This window comes from Anabrus simplex, chromosome 14, assembly GCF_040414725.1.
Source record: "Anabrus simplex isolate iqAnaSimp1 chromosome 14, ASM4041472v1, whole genome shotgun sequence".
Taxonomy (NCBI): Eukaryota; Metazoa; Arthropoda; class Insecta; order Orthoptera; family Tettigoniidae; genus Anabrus; species Anabrus simplex.
The window spans coordinates 38,367,824-38,389,063 of NC_090278.1; the positions used below are offsets into that span (position 1 = coordinate 38,367,824).

At 40.2% G+C, this 21,240-nt stretch overlaps 1 protein-coding gene across 1 annotated transcript in view; it reads left to right on the forward strand.

Annotated features, from left to right (window-relative positions):
- LOC136885238 (adenylyl cyclase 78C) overlaps positions 1-21,240 on the forward strand; it is a 1,041,122-nt gene that overhangs the window by 500,452 nt on the left and 519,430 nt on the right. The gene's annotated exons all lie outside the window — the stretch shown is intronic.

A 21,240-nucleotide genomic window follows, 5' to 3' on the forward strand; every position in this document is an offset into this window, starting at 1 on the left:
AGCCTATAGTTACTTCCTTCTAATAATTTATTCTGTAACATAATTTCCAGGACTAGTTTCGAGTAATAGATCGCACGCACGTTAATCGATAGTGCGATGAGTCGACGAGAGAGCTGAAATTAGAACATTCGTTTGTTATGGTTAGTCCACACCAAAGTTAATAAACAATGTTAACGAAACAAAGTTAATGAACAATGTTAACGAAAACATTTCTCAAGATGTTAATAAATTTTTGTTAACAAACCTTTTTAACATTGTGTCTACACCAAATAAACTTTTGTTAACAAACTTCTTTAACATTGTATCCACACCAAAATATCTGTTTGTGAGGTTACAATGGATAGGGTCAGGAAGAAGAAAATACAGCTGCAGCTTTCACTATTTTAATGAGTGCAATTAGAGAAAAATGGAGACGCAAAGTGTGGCAAAGAAAAATATTGGAAAAGCGTTTAAAATTAAGTTTGGAGAGGACACTTAGGGCTATGTCAGAACTTTCAATTCATGATGCAGCAGGCTTTCAAAACTTTCTGAGAATGTCCCCACAAGACTTTCAGTTCTTGTTGACAGTAATTGAGTCTGAAATTGCAAGAAATGATACAAATTTGTCGGAATGCCATCTGCATTAATGTTAGACTAAGTATAACTTGAAGATTCCTAGCGACTGGTGATTCCTACCAAGGATCATGTAAGAGTGTAAGAGAAATACTCCTACACTTCACTTATGTATTTGTATGGTGTATATCAGTTGCTTGCGATTCGACAGTCTATTTAGAAAAATTAATAAAAGAATTGTATTCCGCGCTACGAATTTGCGTGTTCTAATTGCGTCTTTGCGCGCATGTGCGAACCGAAATGTTAACGAAAACACGAAATGTTAATGAAAAGTTTCATTCACAAAAGTTAAAGAAATTTTGTTTATCAACATGCTCGAAAAGTTAATGAACACGCTATTTTGTTTATTAACAGACAGAAATGTTCATGAACATTGTTCATTAACAATGTTTATTAACAAAGTTAACGAAAACATCTTGGTGTAGACGCACCTTTAGAAGAGTTGGTTGCTGTGTAATTTTAGGTTTTTGCCAGTCAGTCGGTTTTGTTTAACCATATTCATGTACTCAAAACATTCAGGAAAACGAAATTCTGATCGTGGTATTGGTCATCCTTCACTACAAAGGAAGAGATCATTACGTGTACTGTATATTTAAGGAAATGGGGGAATGTGTGTGACTGGCTTGTGCTCGCTCGTCTTAATACCACTTAAGATCGTTGTGTCATTTACCATATGACATGAACAAAAGCATATAAGAAATATATTTACAAATTTACTGGGGCATATGACAAGGCAGTTCATTGTTGGACATGATGACATCAATGATGTGAAGATACGTGATTTGGTGTCGCTTCTGTAACCGGCGGGCATATTTAGGAAAAACCATATAAACACATGTGCAGCAATACTTTAAGTAGTGTAGAGGAGAGATCCTTCCTTTATGCTTACCACGGATTCACCAACCCTCCCCTAGAAGTATTCTTAAATGTATAGAGGAATTAAAACAGAGACTGTTTACATCAGCTGAATGCGACCATTTGCTGTGTTCCTATTGGCCGGCCAGGTTACGTATTTTCCTCGATAGAGCTCGCATCCTGTCCAGGTGCAAGGCTGCCACATTCTGTAAAAGTAAGAGAGCCGCAAATTTGGAAATTGTCTTGGCGTGTGCGGGATGCGAGTGTGCTCTATATGCTACATGATTACAGACGAATTGGTTTGGAGGCCTAGAGGCACCAAATTACCCCGTATGCTTACCCCCAGACTAGTAGTCTTGTCCGAACCAATATTCTGGCCTATCCAGACCAATTGTCTTTTCTCCTCTCAATTCTCCGACGTTGGCAACCCATGTTTATTACTTGCGACGTCCTCTGAGACGCGCTATGTTGAATCTCTAACCTAAATTACGCCCACCGGGTACGGATGATTTACCTGTGATTACATTTTTAAAAATAACACATTTTGGTAAGATTATATATTAACTTAATTTGTATAAAATTTAGTATCTTTCAGAACACAAGCAACCATATTTTATTTCAAGTGTGTTACGGATGAGGAATTTCGTATACCAGAGAGATGTCAGTTTCTTTAATTTGTGCAAAAAAATCAATAGAGAATTTCCCTATTTAAAATATATTTCTGGCAACTCTGCACAAAGTGGTCATTATTATTATTAAAATTATCAAAGTAGACTTTTAAACATAATCCAAAGAAAGTCCAGTTACACAATGATATTTGTTTATTTATTATTTATTTATTGACTTTAGCAGTGGCGAAGTTAGGGCTCGTGGCCCTCTCTTACACTTAACCACATAATTAATCTACAGAAAATACATATATAGAAGAAATGTACTATTCTGTCATAAAATCAAAGATAAGCTAAAAATTACAGATTTGGATAATATATAATGAAGAAAGAAAGCAGAGTTCAACAAACAAAATAGAATAAAATTTGGAGCGTATAGATAATGAGAGACAAAGTCATAATGAAAAAGTAAGATACAAATTGAAAAAAATAAGCAATGCAAAAAGAGAACACAATAAGTAATAAAGTAAATGGAAATATAAGTATGGCCATAAAAGTGATCTATGTACATGAGTAAGAATCTAAAATTATGTACATTACACTATAATAATAATAATAAAAATCACAATCACACACCCTATCATACACACGAGACAATCAGCGGTATTCAACAGGTAATCTCCACATGCAGTCTTAAATTTCGACATTGAGTCTGAGTTCCTGACAGCAGCTGGGAGTGAATTCCAAAGTCGTGACCCAGCCACAACGAAGGATCTGTTATATATTGATGAGTGGTTGACGTGAATAGCGAGGGAAGTGCCAGATCTAGTGTTACAATTATGGAATGAGGATAATAAATGGAATTTTGAAGAGATGTATTTGGGTAGATTTCCCTTCTGAGTTCGATATATCAACGTAAGTACATGGAATTTCCGTCGCCTCTCGGGTTTCAGCCAGGAAAGAAATGTGTAGCTAGGGGTTATGTGAGCATCGTAACTCAAGTTAAAAACAAATCGAAGACCAGAGTTCAATGCTCGTTGAAGTTTCATAGTTTGCTCACGGGTTGCATCAATGAGGACAATGTCGCAGTAGTCAAGTATTGGTAGTATCAAAGTTTGGAGTAGTTTTATCTTTACGTCTTGTAGCAAAATGTCCTTATGTCGTTTTAGAGGGTGTAACGTCGCGTACATCTTTCTACATGTATTTCTTACATGTGCAGACCAGTCAAGAGTTTCAGTCAGGGTCGTACCTAGGTTCTTCACTTCCTTACTGAACGGGATTACGGTGGCATTTAATGTCACCGGAAGAATAGCATAATTTCTATACATGATGTTTAATAATTTCTTACCGGGCGAGTTGGCCGTGCGCGTAGAGGCGCGTGGCTGTGAGCTTGCATCCGGGAGATAGTAGGTTCGAATCCCACTATCGGCAGCCCTGAAGATGGTTTTCCGTGGTTTCCCATTTTCACACCAGGCAAATGCTGGGGCTGTACCTTAATTAAGGCCACGGCCGCTTCCTTCCAACTCCTAGGCCTTTCCTATCCCATCGTCGCCATAAGACCTATCTGTGTCGGTGCGACGTAAAGCCCCTAGCAAAAAAAAAATAATAATAATAATAATAATAATTTCTTTACTGAAAATGCTAGCTGATTCTGAGTGCTTATAAAAATTCTTTGGCTTGAGTATCTTTTGTTATACACCGAACATAAGTATCGATAGTACAATTTTTATATGTATCACACGCCATATATTTATGAATAAAGTTAGAAATTGTTTATATAGAGGAGGTAAGTAGTGATGCTGTAGTACTCGAACACAGAGAGATTGATCAAACTCTTATCTTAATTGTAAAAGAAATATCGCACAAATTAACATTATTTATAAAGTTTACGTTCTGTATATCATCATCATAGGCGCGATAAGCCTTTATGGACCTTGATCTTACCCAGAACAGTCTTGTCAGTGTGTCCTGAGGCGCATATTCCTCCCATCTCAGCGTTGGTCTTCCAACTTCTCGACATCTAGTAAAGTGCTCAATATCTTGATTATCCTATTGTCACTGGTACGTAGTTCCGTGTCCAGCCTCTTGATCGTAATCAGCTGAACAATATATGGTTCATTAAACAGCCTGTTCAGCTCATAGTTGTATCTTCTCCATGAATGGCGGTGATTAGATGGGGGTGGGGATGGGTGGCAACATTCGCTCCCCACACTTTGTGGAGAAAAACACATTTTAATTCCATTTTAGTCATCTGAAACTAGGAATTATATTAAAAAATCACCTAATTCTCACATTTAATTTCTTAAATTATTAAAAAAGATACTTAGTGGAAATACGCACAAAATATCGTTCGTCGCGGCTAACTGATTTGTATTGACGTCAGAAAAGTTGGATGGCGCAGCCACGCGGTAGAATGTTGAAGCTGCAATATAGTGACTGGTGAGGTTTATTTACATGGCGAAGCATTGACGTCGTGATGGAAACAGAAAGAAAATTGTCAAATTTGAGGAGGTACTGCTCTGTATACGGTTGCAAATCGTATAAAACTGATGCGAAATCTCTTCACTACTTTCCTGTACAAAAAGTTCAGAGAGAAAGATGGGTTTCCGCGCTGTCAGTTGGAAAACGCGTTACGCGATACATGACAGTGTGCAGTCTGCATTCTCGTGAAGACGACTTCTTTCCACAGCGTAGGTACCGGTACTGTTTATTGTACTCATTGATAGTTATTGTCTGTAATTTGTATTCACAAAGATTTAGCTACATCAAAAATACTGATAAACTTGTAGCCTAATACTTCTGTGCCTCACATAGAATGTAATCCGCTCTTTGTAAACTTCTTCATATGTGTAACAGCGGACAGTAAATTAACTGTCTACATGTGAGTAATATCTTTAACTGGTAGTAATTAAGCACTGCATTTAAATTCCCTATAAAATACTTCTATCAACGAAAGAAAATATGTAGTATTTTGCCATCATAAATTAGCTTTTCTTGCTATTTGCTTTACGTCACACCGACACAGATAGGTCTTATGGCGACGATGGGACAGGAAAGGTCTAGGAATGGGAAGGAAGCGGCCGTGGCCTTCATTAAGGTACAGCCCCAGCATTTGCCTGGTGTGAAAATGGGAAACCACGGAATACCATCTTCAGGGCTGCCGACAGTGGGGTTTGAACCCACTATCTCCCGGATGCGAGCTCACAGCTGCAGGTTCCTAACCGCACGGCCAACTCGCCCGGTCATCATAAATTAGAAGCCATAACCTAATTATTTGGTAGAATTTGACAAACCAAGTATTCTTCAACCCCAAACAGCTGTGACTTTAGAGGTTATAGTACCCTTAAATTATAATTTTCCAACTTTGCTCTGCATATACTGTAGGTAGTTATAATTGTTATACTTATTATTGTCGGTTCTAAGTTCTAACTTTTGTGCTGATGGTAAAAATGGAAGAACATTTAAGTTTATGTGGGCTGTTCCAACACAAGCCTGTATAAAGCCTAGGATTTATTTGCTTTACAACATTTACTTAGTAGAATTATTATTTTCTTTCTTCCCCAAGATTACAGTTTACAAAACAGGTAACTCCCCCGTCACCTGGCTAAGGCTTTGGCATGGACCAAATCAACAAGAAATCACTCCATAACCACTAATAGTGGAAAATTACAGTAGCTTAACTGTTAAGGTGAATTAGCGTGTCAACGGTAACATTTCTCAGACAAACCCGCTTTACATGTACAGTTGCACTTCACATTTCCACCCCCTTGTTCAAGACAACATTAACTTTGTAGGGTTTTGAATCGATGTGGGATGATTGTAAACACAACCAGTTTCATCTTCTGTTTCAAACTTTTTACCTACACATATCAAGTAATTACGCTTGAATATTTCTTCCCCTTCCACTAACGGACGCGTGAAATCTCCGACAACTCTCAACAGTTGCGCATACGACACCAAAGACATTTTGAACACTTAATAAATCCTACAGACGCACACCCGATCACTGTCCTGTTTACTTCCCGTCACTATCTCGCCGCCATATTGGAAACAGCTGACCGTAAGCTCCTCCCCCGTATCGGACGTCAATAGCGCCATAGTAGATGAAGAGTCACATGGCAAGGTGTAGCATGTACTGTGAGGAAGGATAGCAAGGCTATATTTCAATTAATCTCTGGGACACTGAGGTATGATTCACCCGCTTGCCGCGCGGAATCGTCAATCTGACAGTCTCACTCAGTTAATGTGTCTGTAGTTCAGTCTAGTGTCTGTTACTGTGTAGTCAAATACTAAATGAGTTTGGACATGAATAGGCCTATGTCTTATGACTGGGCGTCATCGGTTTGTGTGTAACGTAACGTGACAAAATGGGTGGCTGTGGATTTGTATAAATAGTGTATTGAAATGGTGTACCGTCAGTGAAGTCACATTAGTCACCGTAGGCCTTGCTCGCCAAAGATGCTGCGGCTGTGGATTTGTATAAATAGTGTGTGTTGAAATCACCGCCGTCTCGATCCTCTTATACTGCCTGCTCTATGCCACTAGTTTAAAACAGGAAGGCGTGAATATCAGTATTTCTTTAAGTCGCCGTAAGAGTCCAGTCATTGACGCACAATGTTCGCTCAATGTGGGTATAGCATTGTGTTATTGATGCATCTATGAGTAGGAAAAGCTTAGTAAAGTTGCCTGTTCACTTCCGTTTGTACAGGTGATATTTTGTATCGAATTGTGGAATGAATTAATCATGTTGTGCTTATAGATCTTTTAAAAAGTGTACTTGTTTTCTCTTGTTTGTGTAAATTACAGTTTTTCGTAGAAGTGAAACTTCAAATTTTCGCCCCGAATATAATTATTCAACTGCTGTCTACCATTTTGCAAACTTCGGCAAGGTGGGTCACAGCCAGAAGAGATACGATCCTATGAAATGTCGTCTAGAAGGGAATTAAATGAAAAGTGACTGTCGGCTATATCTAGGGAAAAACCTAATAAAGGAAGTAGTTGGATATCCTCAGATTACTTTCGCATCTGCAGTCTTTACACCTCTACACCTTATTTCAGAGGATGATCAATCCGTGGAGGATAGTGGATTACTTGTGATAATCACAAAACAAACATCTTCATGTTTAGACATTTTGGACAGCCTCAAATATCCGAATGATAATGTCCCAATCAATCCAGAAACAGAAAATCAAATCCTAATTTGCGGGTACTCGGTTCGTGTTGTTGAAGAGAGTGCGTCAGCAACGTCTTATTGCCCAGAGCTTCGACACCACTAATGGAACAGGACAGAGGAGGACTTCAATACCCAAAACCTTGTTTTGTTGCTCTGATGAAGTATCTGCAGGAGTTTGTTGAATCTGCTGTGCGCTACGGTCGGAATTCCTTCACACTTACGAGCGAAACGCGAGTACTTGCTACTTCTTCCCTTTCAGTATGTGTTCTGTTACAGTGCCAGATCAAAGAATATCAGCAAACTGTTAGCGATATTATCATAACCAAGTTCGTAAGACCTCTATTAATTGATATTGCGTTGGCAAGAACACAAAATATTAGCCGTCCGGTGCATTACTCAAAGCTTTCATCCAGAAAAGTCTTTAAATTGTGATATGAAGAGGTTAACTACGACTTCATACAGGTAACATTACCGATATTTAATATTATGATTAAAATTACTGTAATTTACGAGTTTCAGTGACCATATGACTATACTGCATAATGTTTTGTAGGCTGTCGTCATGATAATGAGTTAAAAACCTCGTGCGTCTATGCCTGCCATCTAGCGGAGATTTCTTATCGCAGCTTATTCGCAAAAAGCCTCGCATAGAGCAGGCAGTATAGGAGGATCGAGACGGCAGTGGCTGAAATAGAAAGTGTACCGTCAGTGACGTCGCATTAGTCGTTATCGTGGGCCTTGGTCACTAAAGATGCTGCAGCTACAAATTAAGTTCCTTGAACGTTGAGTTGCAGTTCTCCTTTATATAACATATAGTTTCATTTATTGAAAGACTTCTCTGTTGAAATTCGCTCAGAGAGCATCAGAAATTTAACACGTGTTGGCTTTTTTCTTTTTCAGTTTTGATGTATCCCCCACCCGCTATATCCCCAGGACCCATGTACTTTTTGTTGTCTGTACCCTTCTAATTCCCGATCGTCACTCTGTTCTTCGTCATACCCGTTTTGTTCTGGTGGCCCAAAGACAAGTCTCAGAATTCTTCTCTCAAAGAAACCAAGGTGAACGGATTGAAAGCGCCAGTAGAAGAAATAAACTTCTCCAGGGGTGGGACTTGAACAGGGACCTCCTTGCTGATATGCTCGGCCCATAGCAATCACGCTACGGTGGCATTAGATGAAACCCGCGGTGTGTTTCTCGGCGTGACTCTCAAGCCCGACCAAGCCAAGTGCAGATTTATAAACACCCTCGTAGAGCCCATTTGAATTCGCCCGCGCAGCGATCAGCAGCTGCTAAAATGACAACAGCGCGAGATATCGACGTATTTTTTGTCAAATATTTATCAGTATAAACATCCCTCTAACGCTCATATATCCGGTTCGTGTCGTTTCCGGCCATCCTGTACCAAGGTAAATGACTCCCTCCTACCATAATTTTGGTACTCTCACTCCTTCAAATATTGAATATTTTCACTATGCTTTCGATGATAGCCAACGGCCGTAGCCGTGTTGAAACACCGGATCCCGTGAGATCTCCGAAGTTAAGCAACATTGGGCGTGATCAAGATTTGGATGGGTCGCCACGCGCTGTTGGTGGAGGGTAAGGGAATGGAGGAGCAGAAAGGAACTGGCCACGCTACCGTACGTAAACTCCGGCTCAGGCACACCTCTGCGAAGGTTCGGACCTGCCTTCGGGCAGAATACACAGTTACCTTACCTTTGAGGATAAAGTTGTTTTCGCTTACTTCTTTCCAAACGTCCCTGAGCTTGCGAGTAAAATCGATTCAATATAAAATGTCCCATTGGGAGGCTAAAATAAGATGAATGTTTATCAAAAGTGGCGGTAGGTCCAACAAATATAATATTCCTATACTAATTTAAAAAAGAAACAAAAGATGTAATAATATTAAGTTATGACATGTCTAGCAGTTAACATGCAGACAATGTTAACACATTGTTTCTTCTGTTAAATTGCGGCTTGTCTCAAATCACGCGGAAAATTGTGTCTATTTGTGGGCATCGCCCCGCGCAAAGAAAGGACGCACAATCCCCTGGAATGGCGCGTGCTGCGAGTGCGGACACTAAGTAGCCACACTACTTGCTAAGTGTTGTTTATGTTAACGTGTGCTATAAAGTTGAAGACTGGCCGACATTCGTCATGCTTAACAGGCCATTTTTCGCTGAATTTATTGAGATTTTTGGTCTCATCCGGCTTTGCGGACGGTGAAATCGAAGGAATATGTGAACAGAAATCTAAAGAATACGGCATATGATGCTGTGGTTGAATTTTAAAAAGGCTGATCGTGACTTGGTTTCCAAGAAAATCCAGTAAATGAGAGGCTCTTTAAGGAAAGAGCTTAAAAATGCGAGACGTTTAAGAAAAGTGGTTCTTCTATTGAAGACTAGTATGTACCAAACTTGTGGTATTTCTATCTATCACTGTTTACTCGAGGGCATGAAATTCTTCAGACAGTATTGGTTTCACAAGAGGAAAAGTCCTCTCAGATTTAATTATTGTGTTGATGGGGTGAAAGTACCTCATGGAGAACAATGTGAGTACCTAGTGGTTAATATAAGGAATGATCTTCATTGGGGTAATCATATTAGAGAAGTAGTTAAGGAAGGTTACAGATCTCTGCACTTGGTTATGAGAGTATTTAAAGGTTGTAGTAAGGATGTACAAGAGAGGGCGCATAAGTCTCTGGCAAGACCGCAGTTAGAGTATGGCTCCAGTGTATGGAACCCTCACCAGGACTACTTGATACGAGAAATGGAAAACATTCAAAGCAAAGCAGCACGAATTGTTCTGGGTGATTTCCGACAAAGGAGTAGTGTTACCGAAATGTTACAAACTTTGAGCTGGGAAGACTTGGGAGTAAGGAGACGAGATGCTTGACTATGTGGTACGTTTGGAACCTTCAGTGGTGAGTGGGCGTAGAATGACGTAAGTAGAAGAATAAGCTTGAGTGGAGGTTTTAAAAGTGGGAGAGATCATAATATGATAAATTTATGATTCAAGAGGACAGACTGGGGCAAATATTCATTTATAGGACAAGGAGAAGGATTAGAATAAATTATCAAGGGAAATGTTCGATAAATTTCAAAGTTCGTTGAAAATGTTTAAGGGAAAGCTTGATAAACAATTGATAGGGGATCTGCCACCTGGCAACCGCTCTAATCGATTGATTTATTGATGATTGATTGATGACATTCTGATTGAAAGTCCCTCGAAATTTCCGATTGCGGCACAGGCAACGATACATATTTTTCTTTTCCTCTCATCCGTATCGTTAGTCAGCACGCTTGTTTCCATTCTACTTGTACAGAATACTACAGTCGCCAGACGATCGACTTAGTCACGTTGAAAATTTGTACATGACAACATGCCAGTCTAGATGACATACCACATGACAGTTTTCGTCCATACAGTCACGTCTTCCCCTCGGACACGGAACGCGCTGTGATATCACGTGCTAAATTCAGTAGTGATCTATTTACTGTGTACGGGAGAAGACTTTTTTTTTCACGCGTCGTTCTTTCGCGCGTGCTAACCGTGCCGTTACAACACGCCGCGATTTTATAGAGGAAAGAATGTGTGTGTGTGTGTGTGTGTGTGTGTGTGTGTGTGTGTGTGTGTGTGTGTGTGTGTGTGTGTGTGTGTGTGGGTGTGTGGGTGGTGGGGGGCAGTGGTGGGGGGGGGGGTGGCACCTAATACTTCCAGAGAGACACGTGCCCCCGCACAACTGAACTTCCCTCTCCTTCCGCTGTGGTACCACAGGTAGTTGTACTGCTGCTTGTAGTCGGGATCTGTTTGTTAAATAACTTGCTACTGAAATTCGATGCTATGGATACGGAAAACATACATCTGTTCAAGTTACTGTCCAATCACGGGATACTAGAGGTAGCATGAACAGAGAACAGAGAACGATGTTCTCCTACAGTGATATTACAATATTGCGTTGGCATAACCTCGAGTGAAATCTCTTTGAAATCCATCACATAGCCTTAGAACGCAAGATAGTTTCACAATTGTTAGCGAATGCTTCATCTTACAAACTTTTCACATTATCTGAAGTTGTTGACTGATCTCTTCACACTAAAAATGTATTTTAAGGCAAGAAAGAATCTAAAAAATGTTGGCGGTTGGCTGTCGCTATTGTAACGGCCTCGGATGGTGATTATTGTTTTAAGAGGTAGTACAACTGGGCAACCATCCTCTATATAATACTAATCGGAGAGAAAAAATGGAAGGGATTCCACACTTTGGAAAATGAAGGTATCGGCCAAAGAAAGGGAAGGGCGTGAAAATGAGACTCCCTAGGCCTCCATACGTAATACCGTCGGGTCGGTAAAGAAAGAGAGTTGACCAAGGGAGGTCGGATAGGATAGATGAAATTGAAGAGCCTGGTACAACTAAGTGGAAGCAATACCAGGACTCAGCTAAGGGCTCCGTAGACTCCAACCCTCGCTCCAAAGTTGAGAGCCCCTGGAGCCCCTTTTAGTCGCCTCTTACGACAGTTAGGGGATACCGTGGGTGTTATTCTACTGCCCCCGCCCACAGTGAGTAACAGCCGCAAGGTTTTGAGGCTTTCGTAGAGTTACTTATTAGAAATTCTTGTCTTCGAACAAAGAGTTACTTCAAAATAGTTACTTATTGTGAATTATGTTCGCTGTTTCAATTTCTCATAGTAAAGCCTATTACGCTCTCTTCGTTTCATTTCTTTAATTCCTTCATCATTCAATTTTCTCGTTTCAACTCTTACTTTTGCATGTTTTTGCCGAATCCTAATCAAATCTTTCTTTTCCATTATTTAGTTTGTTATTTTTTACAGCTGACCACGATGTATTCACAACGACAGCTAACCTCCAGCTGAGCGGGCGAGTTAACACAGCGCCATCTTATAACAGAGTATGCATGTGACGTCACATATTTTGCACAAATTTTGTCTTACTATTTAATGACAACTACGTCTCATTTTTATCAGAAGGTAGCCCCCTTTTTTATCTGGCAATTGCGACATTAAACATAATATTAAGTTAAATAGTCTCTGTGATATACGTGTTCAACCCAAACACTAAATGTGTCTTACTTCTCTCCATGTGCCCGTTGTCGAGGAACGTGCGTCTGTCTTAAAACATCACCTTCTAGCGACAGGAACTATGAATAACATACGAGATTGTGCACCATAAGACAAGCTATTCTAATCTTTGTTAGAGCTGGACATTTACTCCAAGTATGGATATGCTCTAACCTGAGCATATCAAAGGAGCATATCCGTTATAAACTTACCATAATGAATTCAACTCCACGCTGCCATCTGTTGGCATATAAATACACTACAAATAATGGACATCAAATGAGAATCATTTCCTAAAAAGTTCCACTGCTGTATATATATATATATTTTTTTTGCTAGGGGCTTTACGTCGCACCGACACAGATAGGTCTTATGGCGACGATGGGATAGGAAAGGCCTAGGAATTGGAAGGAAGCGGCCGTGGCCTTAATTAAGGTACAGCCCCAGCATTTGCCTGGTGTGAAAATGGGAAACCACGGAAAACCATCTTCAGGGCTGCCGATAGTGGGATTCGAACCTACTATCTCCCGGATGCAAGCTCACAGCCGCGCGCCTCTACGCGCACGGCCAACTCGCCCGGTGTATTTTTTTTTTACTGTGGAATATATAATTGAAATTATATTGATATAACGCTCCTATATACTTGCATGGTTCTGATGTCTGAACTATATAATATATAAATATATCTTCAGTAAAATATAGTCAGCTTCGTAGAAGTACAGACTGATTTAGCAGAAGAAATAAGACATGTATTTGTTTCTAATGTATTTTGTATAATAATTTTATTCATTGTGGATTGCTATGTATTACTGTGTGTATATACTTTATGAAATAATGTTTTCTTCAACAAGAGTTTATTTAAAGTTGTTAATTTATTCTTATTTTATGTAAAATATGATTTATGTATCGTTATTATAGTGAATACGTACACACATTTTCTTTAGCACAGTTTGTATGAATTTTACAAATAAAATTGATCTCTTTATGCTTTATGATGGTTGATATTTGTTTTCTTCCCCATATGTTCCATAGGAATCGGTGGAAAGATGGCGGTTACTATCCAGTTTAGAAGATTCTTTAAGATGGCAACTGACATGACAAATACCATGGTTCTATTTTCCTAGCGATAAGTACCATTATGAGGGGCGATGACCTGGATTTTGGACCCGTTTCGACTAAAAGCATCATCAATTTAGTATTGTGCTGTAGAAGCAGTCCCTTGGTCAGTAATACTATTGTTTAAAGCTATTTCCTGGGAATGTAGGGCATTGCGGGTCGAATCCACCGACTGTTTTAACTTCATATCCATCCTTTCATTCTTCGTCCTCACGTTTTGAATTCTGGTCAGTGGAGAATTTCGGACTTTTAATTTGTCATTTCATTTCGTCTCATTCCTTGCCATTAGGGGCCGATGACCTAGATGTTACGCCCCTTTAAACAACAGCCTATTATAATCATCTTTCCGTCCTAAACATATTGCGTTCCTTTGGAGTTCAAGCGAGGTACGCAAAATGCAATAGGTACAGTAAATGCATATTATCTATGTTATTGTTTAAATTTGTGCATGAATTGTTTTTCTCTGATTTTCAAGACTAGTTATTCCGACATTGATTAGTAAATTTATGTATGGCACCATAAATGGGTACAAGTCATATACAGTATTTGGTGATGTAGGAAGCTTACAAAACGTTTGTGCACTCTTTCGATCAACTTAATGAATCTATTGAACCGAGATCCACTCTGCATCCGCCGAGCCACTGTCAAACTGTTACATTGTACCAGGTGTAATGGATTGCCTCCGTGGCTCAGGCGGCAGCGCGCCGGCCTCTCAGCGCTGGGTTCCTTGGCTCAAATCCCGGTCACGCTATGTGAGATTTGAGTTGGACAAAGCGGTGGCGGGACAGGTTTATCCCCGGGTACTCCGGTTTTCCCTGTCCTATTTCATTCCAGTAACACTCTCCAATATCATTTCATGTAATTAATCATTCATTAACCATTGCTCCAGTGGAGTGCGACAGCCTTCGGCAGCCAGCACAATTCCCATCCTCGCCGCGAGAAGGGAGCTTCATTCATTCCATTCCTGACCCAGTCAAATGACTGGAAACAGGCTGTGGATTTTCATTTTTCATTACCAGGTATAATAGATCGTAGAAAGACATTAGAGAGTCCTGTGATGTTATTCGTCTCCCTGAACAGTTTAGTGTTTCGTATAATAAGTCCTAATGCCCGGTGGGCTTCTCCTGTCACCTTATTTACATGAATTGTGAAAGCATTTTTAATTGGTCTGCTATTCGAAAATTACTTTCCTTACTAAAGGTGCGTGATCCCCAGCAATGTTTAAAAGGCTGTCTGTAACACAGTCACATTCACAGGAGAATACTTCACTAGTCAATTTAGATTCCACGACTAATTTGCATGAAAAAGTGCCCCAAATTTACACAAGTGGAAATTTCAACTGGGCGACCAACTGTTGAAGGTAGAAATGAAGAACAAGACAGTCAAAAAAGGGGGACATTCTACAATTTCGGAAGACAGCTACATTTTCAACTGTAATTTTAAAAGTATATTAATGTTAATTATTTCAAAATAATTGTGTTCCCATATTCCCTATCGTTTTCTTACTGAAGTAATAACATAGAAAAATACATTTAACTCGTCTTTATTGTACAATTTCTTTTCCAGTATGTGGGTTAAAGACCCTTCATCTAAATGAAAACATACAAAAGTCAAACAATTCTGGAATAATAACATAAATACTGAACGTCTTCTTACAAAGCTTACAAAACGCCCTGCGGACGTTACTTCGATCAGGAGATAAGGATAAGTATGACGTGTTAGTTTCACACTCTGCATAATATGCCCATAGGCGTTTATTTTGTTTTCCTTTTGCCTTCTCGGGTTTAAATGTTGGCTTTCTTTCTTCTTTTCTTTTTGTGACTATCCGACGCCGAATATTTTTCGAAAAATCACAAAAACGTTTGTTTTTAAAACGCCGGCTAATACAAGAAGTCTGTGTTGATGCGCTTCGTGCTTCAGTATGGTCACATGCGCAACGCCACCGACTAATAGTAACGCGGAGGTCGGAAGGTATACTCCCTGGCACGTAAGGGTACGTCCAAAATGCGCGCTGGTTTTCTGAGTCAGACAGTCGGCATAAGTATATCCTTTGTTGCTAAGCGGGACTGACCATAGTGCACCTGCGCACTGGTAGTCTGACTCAGATGTTTACCGGAATGTTTAGTTCATTCTGGTTTCAGACAACCTCCCGCGCAGGCTGTTGGTTTTCGTGTTGAGTGTGTCTGACATTTTGTTATAGATGGATATCGAGGAAGAACAGGGGTTTTTTGGTAATTCGCCCAGTTCTTCGTAAGCCTGTGTTCAATTTTTAACGAAATAAAATAAAACGTATCCGAAATCATTCTTAAATATTCGAAAGATCTTTCGTCGGCAAGTAACTGTGGAAAAAGGTGTTTGTACTCCCCGTAAATAGATCTTAATTCATTAATTGGATGTATATCACTTCTCATTCGTTTTAACTTGGTTGTAACATTCTCACTTAGGAGCCGACTGTCTGACTCAGAAAACCAGCGTGCATCTTGGACGTACCCACTTACTCTTTCTCCTCTGTTAATACTGAAGGTTATTGATTTATAGTTATTTTCTAACTGTTGGGTTCGATTCAGTGTCGCCAACCATGTCGATATGTCGTCTTATAGTTATTGTTAATCTGGCGCGTTGGCACTACACAGTCATGGTTTATTTCGTGATTTGCGAGAATCACATATTGCCACTGCCGTATTATAAAAATGACCAGTGTTACGTTTGCGGGTATAATTAAATAATATTTTCTTTTTCTTTGGGATTGTAAATCTGTTTGGGTAATAGCAGGCAGGTAGAATTGTGGCGTGTTCGAATAAAGCATTTAATGATGTAATTGATGTGAAATGACGAACGCAGCATTTTATTAATTACAGTCTTATTTCGTCCAATACTTACTTATAGAATTCGATTGGGATGTCTAAGAAGCAAGAAAAATCTGCAAGAACTCCTTAGAAAAGGAAAGCAACGCTACCTTCTCTATAAAGATCATTTCAGTTGAGATGGAAGGAAATGTCGTTATCAACCTAACTTAACCTAACCTTGTCTTGTCGTGACTTTGGTACGGTTTGAAGACTTAGCCTTTGTGTATTCTTATTGCCTTACGGCATATGTACATGCAATATATTTGCCTGTGTGTATTATTACAGCGTGGTTTTTCTTCAGTTCGACAAATAACAGTAAAATTAAGGGAGCTGAATTATTTACACAAGGCAAAGACGGAAGAATACGGCTATAGTAATGCGTATATCAAAATAAAAGTTGAAATATATAACATTAAATTATAGTGTGTGTGTTTTTCTTTTGTTTTTTGATCATTTAGTCTCGTTTACTTTGGCAAGGGAATCTCCATTATTGGTTAGTTGAGGTTAGTTTGTCGATGATTATGTCTCGTGATTTCAATATGTAACTAGTCAAGTTGGCAGCAGTGATGATCCATTGAAAAAAAAGAGAGTATAGGGCGGCGATATTTGGCTTCTAGTGTATAGCACCGCATTGATCTGTCTCAGTCTTATCCTTGGCTTTGACAATGTGAAAGTGACTGAGGCATGAGCGATGCTAGCCAGTCCCTCATAGTGTCAGTTGGTGCATGCATTTCAGTGGGTTTGGCAGACTGATATGTAATAACTTCTGGCTTCAGTGAGGAAAGCAACAGGAAACTACCTCACTCCTCATTTCCTCTTCAGTGACACCTAGGCCATCTATGACAGCTGCTGGCTGAGCTGTGGAGGATTAAACCAGCCTTCGGGCTGAATACCCAGTACAAATACTCTAGTTCGTTCTTCACCTACAATCTACCATGCTTACCAGCCACTACTTTTGGCAACAGAAATATCAAACACGGTCAATTGTCTTCCATAGTGATTGTAATTGATATGGGAAGTAGACTTGGACCTAACCGCAGCTCGCTGCTATGCAAGGTACTTGGAGAACGCTGCCATTTATCTTTACTACAGCACAAAAAAGAGCAGCTTAGGAGCTTTCAGCATCATTCGTTCTCCCACTGCGTCTGAAGGGACCCGATGAATAAAGTAGACATTGTGATGAAGTATCCACACTAATGCTATCGAGAGAATTTCCTTGATATATGTGAGGAAGAGTATTCACAGCATTCATTTGAAATTTATTTCCATCGTCTTCTGTTGAATTTGAGCGATTATGAACTTAGTGCGTTAAGAAACCTAATGCCTTCTCCGTTTCAAATGCACAGTTCTTTTCCTTTGTTGTTATTATTATTATTATTATTATTATTATTATTATTATTATTATTATTATTATTATTATGTGTCTTATTTTACATTTTACGATCAACCCGGTCTGACTTAACACCGGAGAACTTTCGAATTCATGGTAATAATAATAATAATAATAATAATAATAATAATAATAATAATAATAATAATAATAATAATGGCTGGGAGCAATCTGAAAATTTACGTTATGGTAGTTAGCTTCACAAAATGTGTGACGCAAGTGTAACCCTAGCAACAGTGCAGGCTGTGATGTAAGGTATGGATGGATGGCCGGACAATATTACCTAGCAACTGTGCAGGCTGTGATGTAAGGTATGGATGGATGGCCAGACAATGTAACCTAGCAACTGTGCAGGCTGTGATATAAGGTATGGATGGATGGCCAGACAATGTAACCTAGCAACAGTGCAGGCTGTGATGTAAGGTATGGATGGATGGATCGCTAGATAATGTTACCTAGCAACAGTGCAGGCTGTGATGTAAGGTATGGATGGATGGCCAGACAATGTAACCTAGCAACTGTGCAGACTGTGATATAAGGTATGGATGGATGGCCAGACAGTGTAACCTAGCAACTGTGCAGGCTGTGATGTAAGGTATGGATGGATGGCCAGACAATGTAACCTAGCAACAGTGCAGGCTGTGATGTAAGGTATGGATGGATGGATGGCCAGACAATGTTACCTAGCAACAGTGCAGGCTGTGATGTAAGGTATGGATGGATGGATCGCTAGATAATGTTACCTAGCAACAGTGCAGGCTGTGATGTAAGGTATGGATGGATGGCCAGACAATGTAACCTAGCAACAGTGCAGGCTGTGATGTAAGGTATGGATGGATGGATCGCTAGATAATGTTACCTAGCAACAGTGCAGGCTGTGATGTAAGGTATGGATGGATGGCCAGACAATGTAACCTAGCAACAGTGCAGGCTGTGATGTAAGGTATGGATGGATGGATCGCTAGATAATGTTACCTAGCAACAGTGCAGGCTGTGATGTAAGGTATGGATGGATGGTCATACAATGTTACCTGGCAACTATACAGGCTCTGATGTAAGGTATGGATGGATGGATGGATGGATGGCTGGACAATATTACCTAGCAACAGTGCAGGCTGTGATGTAAGGTATGAATGGATGGCCAGACAATGCTACCTAGCAACCGTGCAGGCTGTGATGTAAGGTATGGATGGATAGCCAGACAATGTAACCTAGCAACTGTGCAGACTGTGATATAAGGTATGGATGGATGGCCAGACAATGTTACCTAGCAACCGTGCAGGCTGTGATGTAAGGTATGGATGGATGGCCAGACTATGCTACCTAGCAACCGTGCAGGCTGTGATGTAAGGTATGGATGGATGGCCAGACAATGTAACCTAGCAACTGTGCAGGCTGTGATGTAAGGTATGGATGGATGGATGGATGGCCAGACAATGTTACCTAGCAACTGTGCAGGCTGTGATGTAAGGTATGGATGGATGGCCAGACAATGTTACCTAGCAACTATACAGGCTGTGATGTAAGGTATGAATGGATGGCCAGACAATGCTACCTAGCAACCGTGCAGGCTGTGATGTAAGGTATGAATGGATGGCCAGACAATGCTACCTAGCAACCGTGCAGGCTGTGATGTAAGGTATGGATGGATGGCCAGACAATGTTACCTAGCAACCGTGCAGGCTGTGATGTAAGGTATGGATGGATGGCCAGACAATGTAACCTAGCAACTGTGCAGGCTGTGATGTAAGGTATGGATGGATGGATGGCCAGACAATGTTACCTAGCAACCGTGCAGGCTGTGTCTTATGGCTGGCGGTCATCTGAAATTAGCAGCAGTTGGTGGATGGCCATGACCGGGAGACATATATGAGGCGTTCAGAATACAAGTTGCGTAAGTCCAGATAAATCGTTATTGTGACATTGGAAGTTAAAGATATATGGGAATGAAAAACATGGCATGCATTTTACAGATCTAAATTTGGTGTATTAGCAAAGAGAAAACAGTAATTTACTCGTTCCACGTGAATTTAAATACACAGAATAAACATTTGAAATTATAATAATTTTTGAAATAGAAATTATAGACTTACTTCAGTTGTCTACTGAAAATGATTACAAAACATTGAGTACACAATATGACATTTTCATTTGAAGCTTGTAACTGACAGGACTACATCATTCCAGTGTTTCCATTCGCAGTTCTTGCATGGATCACATGTCTTTACATATTCACACATAGAACAATCCATCATTGCCATCTACGTCTTTTTGAGCAAGTTGTGATTGATAAGTGTTTGAAATGCAAGGAAGATGCTACAAGAAAGTATGATGGACGGGAGGAATAAGGCAGCAGATCCAACATCTTCGCGGTAGTAACTGCTCGTTGCAGCCTGTAGGGACGATCTTGTTCTGGTAGCTGTAGTGCTGGTTTTCCTTTATTTTTTTTACCAAATTAACTTCATGAAACTGCATGTTAGGACTGAGACTGGTCTCCTGTTTCAGTGAAAACTCACATCCCTTTTCGTAGCTCAACCATCGCACTTGTAGCCAACTTGTGACCAACGACAGCTTTTCTTCGGTTCACAAGGCTTCTTCCAATTTCTTCGTGGATGTGAAGTCACTATGGCTCATTTGAACTGTTCTAAAAGTAATTCACCTCTGCGATTCTTTCTCTATGATCACCCAATCACCTGGAAATAAATAAATAAATAAATAAATATTTACATTTTGATCGAAACAGACTTTCAACGTATTAGGTCGTGTTACGTACATGTACTACGTGTTGAAGAGATGTTAAGTACAGAACAAAAATGGCCAGCCGGACACCAGTGGGATCCGAACCCACAACCCACTGGTGTCCGGCTGGCCATTTTTGTTCTGTACTTAACATCTCTTCAACACGTAGTACATGTACGTAACACGACCTAATACGTTGAAAGTCTGTTTCGATTACAATGCGGTCGTGAAAATTCAATATTCATTGACATGCCCCACAACGGGCGACTTAAACACACTCTACAGTGTGCTAGCAGCAGTACCAGACCTGTAGCTCAGATCCTTTCAAACAGAAAAAAGATGGCCTAGGCCACCATAGCTCAATTGGTAGAGCAACCGACGCGAAATCGGGAGGTTGTGGGTTCGGATCAAACTGGTGTCCGGCTGGCCATTTTTGTTCTGTACTTAACATCTCTTCAACACGTACTACATGTACGTAACACGACCTAACGTTGAAAGTCTGTTTCGATTACAATGCGGTCGTGAAAATTCAATATTCATTTACACTTTGCTTTACGTCGCACCGACACAGATAGGTCCTATAGGGACGATGTAAAGGCCTAGGACCGGGCGAGTTGGCCGTGCGCGTAGAGGCGCGCGGCTGTGAGCTTGCATCCGGGAGATAGTAGGTTCGAATCCCACTATCGGCAGCCCTGAAGATGGTTTTCCGTGGTTTCCCATTTTCACACCGGGCAAATGCTGGGGCTGTACCTTAATTAAGGCCACGGCCGCTTCCTTCAAACTCCTAGGCCTTTCCTATCCCATCGTCGCCATAAGACCTATCTGTG